This window comes from Rhincodon typus, chromosome 19 (assembly GCF_021869965.1).
Source record: "Rhincodon typus isolate 14 chromosome 19, sRhiTyp1.1, whole genome shotgun sequence".
NCBI lineage: Eukaryota > Metazoa > Chordata > Chondrichthyes > Orectolobiformes > Rhincodontidae > Rhincodon > Rhincodon typus.
In genome coordinates, this window is record NC_063350.1 from 47072750 (window position 1) to 47079338 (window position 6589).

Genomic DNA, 6589 nt, shown 5'->3' on the forward strand with positions numbered 1-6589 from the left:
ACACCTTGTTATCTCAGATTCTCCAGCATCTGCAATTCCTACTATCTCCAAAATACAGACACTGTTTTCTTTCACATGAACATTTTTTTTTAACATAAAACAGTAGTTCCACTTTTTAGACGGCATTAGTACATTACTTTACCTGTAGTATCAGCACTATTAAATTTGTGCAGCAGGTTTGACAGGTGAGCGGGAGAACTCTTTGGGAATTCACATTTACATTTCCACCAACATCCTAAAGTAGAGACAGAGGTAGGAGACAAACTACGGGAGCTGAATGCATGCCTACCTAGTTAAGCGTACGAACAAGACGACTTCAAAAAGCAAGGAGGCTATAGTAAGGTAAGGTTGCTTTGGAAGTAAACAAAGGGGGAATGCATGGGAAGAGAAGAGACAAGGTGTTCTGTCAGCAGTATAGTACAGCATGGTGTGTTGATATGCAGCAGACTGGGGTCAGAAAAATAAAAAGTGCATGGCAAGTCCTAGGCTCGAGAAGGTAAACAGGTTGAGTGAGGAAAGGCTACGGTTGCATTTTATAAAAAGGAGGGAAATATTCAGAATCAACTAGCTGGACGGACGTATGGAAATGCCAGCTTCACATCAGATATATCATCTTCACGCCCTTAGCAGCAACTTCACTATGACTCACTTTCATCTCAGGTTCTGGAATTCTATTCCTAAATCTTTTTAGTAATCCACCTCTTTTTTTAAAAAAAAATTGCAATAAACCCATTCCTTTGCTTAAGCTTTGAATGCCTCCTTCTCCAGCTCATCTTTGTATGTTATTTATTTGAAGCACCTTGCAACATTTTTTATATTAAAGACGCTACATAAGTAGAAGTTGCTGCTGTTATCTTTGGATGTGCAATTATTGTCATGACTCACTGGGGATTGTGTGCTGTATATCAAACTGCACCATTCCCCAAGTGATCACAAATGTGACAATTTGATTAAACTGCTGATTTGCCCAATTCCATCAAATTGTCAAATTCAGGTCAAAACAATACGCACATCAGATTTTCTCCATCAACAAGAAAATACTTATTTATTGTAATCAAAATGCCTGTAACCAATGGCAAAAGTAGACATGATGAATTGCTCATCTACAACTGCAACAGTTTAACATCATTCCACCTCTTTCTTTAAGAAATTGTTATAACACAACTTCTTTCTCTAATTTATGCAAAGTAAACTTTACCCCTTTTAAGCCACACACAAAAACACACACAAATACTATGAATGCAGGGGTCAAAAAAAATCAGAGGAACACCATTCTGTATTACTAGATCAAATCACAAAACTATATGGGTTGCTGTCACAGTCCTTTCTCTTTCTTTGATGATGCAACAGTCTTATTTGCACAGTGATGATCATCCTTTAGCTTCCTGGTAGCTTGGGTAGCCTCACATGTCTTTCTTTTCCTGGGGATTTTATATATTGTCCCTTTCAGTAACTCTAAATGTAGTTTCTCATCCCCGTTCTTTAAACAGAGAGTTGGAAAAGACAGTTCTTCAGAGCACGAGAATAGGGAACAAAGTTAAGGCTGCAGTTCATTTGCCCTCACATGGTGAGTGTTAAACTGCAGGCAAGCCAATCAGAAAACTGTTAATATGCTGAGCTTTCTTCAACTCACAATAATCAGTGCCAATTGAAAAAGCTATTCAAAAGACTGTCTCTAAGCAGAATCGCCCTGAATTAGACCAAAGTGTTGGCAAATTTGTCTTCTCCTTCATTACTCTAATAAGATGAGATTGTATATGCAAGTCACAGCATGCCCGAGTAATTTGCTTGTAAAACTGCAAATATCTTTTTGCACAGTTTCCTTGCGTTAAAGCAGGATCTTTTCCCATTTCTAGTCTACAGTCCAAAAATAAATAAAAGAAGTCTTTACACTATGCATCAACATGCCAGTTGCATTTTCAATACCTTCTTGTACTCTATTGGCATCTCAAGACCTGGCTATTGACAAATTCTGCACAGTGGCTACAGTCTATTTCATACCTTGCTAGTTGCAATCTAAATGCGAGAGACATCCTTGATGGATAGGATCTTTCAGAATCCTGTACTCAATTTTCTTTGAGGAACATGAGCATTAGTGTAGAGATTAATGAAAGCCGATTATTAGATGTTTTCTCTCCTTTAATTTTATCCAAAAATGTTATCTGGAAAAGTTGAATCTACAAAGCTTTATAGAGTTGAGCCTGCATCATGCTTGAAATTGTAAAGAGAGAGCAGAGTTCTTAAATTTAAAGCTGACTAGTAATGTATTGTAAGCAGGTCTGAATCCTTAAAGAGAAATATGATCTGATTTAACAATTTTTTTTTACATTTCAGAGTTTACTCACAAGCAGTCATAACTTGGTGCAAATGCCTTTAGCTGTCTATACTGTAGGCTGCCTTTCTGAAATCTCCTTGTCTCTCTACTTTATTTTCCTCCATCAGGACCCTCCTTAAAAATCATTTCTTTTACCAGCTTTAGACACCTATGCAAATATGTCTTCTTTTGAGTCGATATTTATTATATTTTGTTTGACTGCTTCTGTGAAACACATTGGAGCACTTTGCTATGGGATGTTCCAGAATCAGGAAGCGATTGTTCAGTTTAACAAGTATGTCAGACTTTCATTAATTTCACTCCCATGAGTGACCTATAGGTCTTAGATCTCATTTGCTCTGTGTTGAGAGGGCAAAAATGATCAACTGTGTGCATTGTCAATTGGAATAGTGCTCTATGTGCAAACAGGCTTCACATCCATTCACTCATTCATGAAACGGACCTATCAGCACACACTGATCCGAAAATTTTGAACTCTGCTACAGTTATTTAGAAGGATTCTCAATGGAGACAAACATAGACGAGAAAGACATAGCAACATTTTAGTACAACAGAAAGCACTGCATAGTTCATGGATGCAGAAGATGCTGCTGCAGACAGGGGATGGGCACTGAATTAGTTGCCCCAATGCCAAGGTAACACCACCCAGTAGATTCCTCAGGCAAGCAGATGTTTCAAGGGTTAATGTCACAAAGTACGTATGATAGTGTCTTTTTTTTAACTGCTCATATACCCATAAATTTAATGCAACCTTTTTTAAAAAAAATTAATTTATGGAATGTGGATGTCGCTGGCTGGGCCAGCATTCATTGTCCATCCCTAGCTGCCTTTAAAAAGGTGCTGTTGAGCTGCCTTCTTGAACTGGTGCAGTGCAAGTAGACTCACAATGCCACAAGGGAGGGAGTTCCAGGATTTTGACCCAGCAACACTAAAGAAACAGCGCATATTTTCAAGCCAGGATAGTACATGGCTCAGAGGGGAACCTGCAGTTGCTGGTAGACCCATGTATCTCCCGCCCTTGTCCATCTAGATGCAAGTGGGTTTGGAAAATGCTGTCTGTGTAACTTTGATGAATTTTTGCAGTGCATCTTGTAGATAGTACACGCTTCTGCTCCTGAGTGTCGGTGGTGGAGGAAGTGAATGTTTGTGGATGTTGGGCCAATCTTTTGGATGTCAAGCTTCTGGAATGTTGCTGGAGCTGCATTCATCCAGGCATGTGGAGACTTTTCCTGATTTCTGCCTTTTGGATGGTAGACAGGGTCCAGGGGTTAAGGAAGTGAGTAAGTCTCTGCAGTATACCTAGCTTCTGACCTGGTCTGTTAGCCATGCAACTTATATGACTAGTCCAATTCAGTTTCTGGTCAATGGTAACTTCCAGGATGTTGATAGGTATGAGATTCAGTGATGGTAATATCATTGAATGTCAAGGTATGATAGTTAGATTCTCTATTGTTGAAGATGATCATTGCATGCCAATGCATGACATGAAAATTATTTGCCACTTGTCAGCACCAACCCAGATATTGGCCAGGACCTTGCTGCATTTGGACCTGGTTTGCTGTGGTATCTCAGGAGTTGTGAATGGTGTTGAACAATGTGCATTCATCTATAAGCATCCTCACTTCGGACCTTATGATGAGGGAATGTCATTAATGAAGCAGCTGAAGATGGTTGGGCTTAGGACACTAGACTGGAGAACTCTTGCAGCGACGTCCTGGAGCTGAGATGACTGACCTCCAGCAACCATAACCATCTTCCTATGTGCTAGGTATGAATCTAACTAGTGCAGTGTTTCTCCTCCAATTCCCATTGACTCCAGTTTTGCTAGGGCTCCTTGATGCCACATGGGATCAAATGCCTGATGTCAGGGGCAATCATTCTCACTTCACCTCTGAAATTTAACTCTTTTGTCAATGCTTGAACAAAACCTTGATGAGGTCAGGAGCTGAATGGTCCTGGCAGGACCCAGACCAAGAGGTCATGGAGTCATAGAGTATGAAAACAGACCCTTCGTTCCAATTTGTCCATGCCGAACAGTTTTCCCAAACTACACTAGTCCCATTTACTTGCATTTGGCCCATATCCCTCTAAACCTTTCCTGTGGTTCCAAAAGAAAATCTGTTGAAACAATATTCCCCAAGCAGAGTGATGATGATGATGATGTCTAGCGTTCTCATTCAGTATGAACTGCAGAAACCACTGTTGGTATCAAGTCTACTGAAGATCTTACTCTTGGAGAGTTTGATCAAGCTCTAGTCCACAGTAGCCATGGTATGGAAAGGTACTAAATGCTGGTCTTTCTGCAATGTTTCATACCTGTGAACAAGAAAACAACAATGGATAGACAATCCAAGACGGTCTTTGTCACAAATATAGATGACTGAAGCAGCTCAGCAAGTTCAGAACAAACAATAGTGAATTCATCATCTGGGAATGGATCGTGCTGTGTATGTCTGATGTGCGTATAATATATGTGTATATATAATATGGAAATATTGTATATTGACCTGTAGGATTTCATTATCTATCTCACATTTGACTGTGATGACTATCATAGCTTTGTTCAAAGCAAGATTACTGCTTCTTCAACTTTAGCAGAGCAGACAGCACGGATGAAAATCAAAATTGTGAGTCATTGAGATTTGAAATTATAATAGCTCCAACAATACTGGAAAGGATAAAGTAGGGGGTTTTCAGTCTATTTTCTTTCTGTTTCAGATGTAAGTGGAATTTCTGTACATCTGTGCATTCTGTTTCACATAAATCTATTTGCCTTGTTTTTGAAGCTATTAAACTGTTGTTGGTTTGCTAATTGGATCAATAAGAAGACTGAATTGGATGCATGTTTAAATGCAAAGATGCATATTTGAGTTTGACAATATGGCTTTATTGTGAACTTGATCCAGGTGAGATCTCTATCTGGCTTAGATTACATAAATATTTGTTTAAATGCTAAAAGCCCGGCACAGCAGCAAGAGAACTACATTTACAGATGTAAACTTAAAGCCCACTCATGAATGGCAGGGCTGCACCTAACATCACTGAAGTTTGCAGAGATGAGCTTATCAGCTGAATCTAGCTAAGTAGAACAAAACCTACTTATTATTGGGAGCCATTAAATCTGTGCATTTTTTGCATTACAGTGCACCCATTGTATAGAAGTTACTGGGAAACAGAGCATGGGACTGGATTTGATGGAGTATTGCAGTCCTCATACACCCGCCCTCATACCCCTGTTACAAAGTGAGGAAGAGCTTGGTGGCTACCCTGCAGCAATTTAGAACTGGGAGCTGGGAGAAAGTCCTACCTTTAGATAGCTGCCAGTCGGACAGCAGCTTTGATATCACTGCAGTAGTGACCGGGAATACAACTATTGATGGAACTACAAGCAGTCCCAAGCTGAGGAGCCATTTGGTCCTAGGTCAGGAGTCCACTAGATCCCATGAACCAAGGCCTTTATGAGGCCCGAAAATTGGTTCAGTAGGTTAGGGATTAGATTAAAGGTGGCTTGGGTCAGTGGACAACTCTCTTAATGGGGCAGGCACTGCAAAGCGAGGTCCTTCTTGTCCTACACTAGATTAAATGCTGCTAGGCGTATCACTTCACGTTGGTTTGCCCCCCTATTATTTGGTTGGCCTGGCCAATATCACGGCACTCCCAACATACATAAAATATCAGACAAATCCAGTACGAGCGGGGAAGATCATCTGAGGGATTTTATGCCCACCCTGGCTTCAAACCCAGCAGCTGGAGAGTGTACAATTCAGCTCATGGAATTAGCTTATTTATGTGAAAGTTTGAGCTCATTATGTGTTTTTTTAAATAGTAGGTTTCTTGTCCTAATCTCTCCTTCTTTGGATTACAGGCAACTTTTTGTCTAAGAACCTGAATAGCACCTTGCAATGGTTTGTCTAACAAAGGTGCTGAACAAATAGATGTTGCGACATCATGAATGCATTCAATGACAACCCACCCACCCCCAAATGGAACACACAGATTAAACATCATCTGGGAAACTGAATATCACTTCACAAGGGAGTTAAAATAAGCATTTTTTTCATTAAAAAATGTTTAGCACACTTGCTGTCATTTGTTGGACTGGGAGGAAGAGATAAACAATGTTTCATCAGGATTCTGCAACTGGAAATGCAGTCCAAAGAATGAAGAAGAGACACAGAATTCAAATTGGAGTATAGAAATCATGTCCATCTGTATGCATGTCATTCTTGAAGGCCTGATAAACACTGTGCGTTA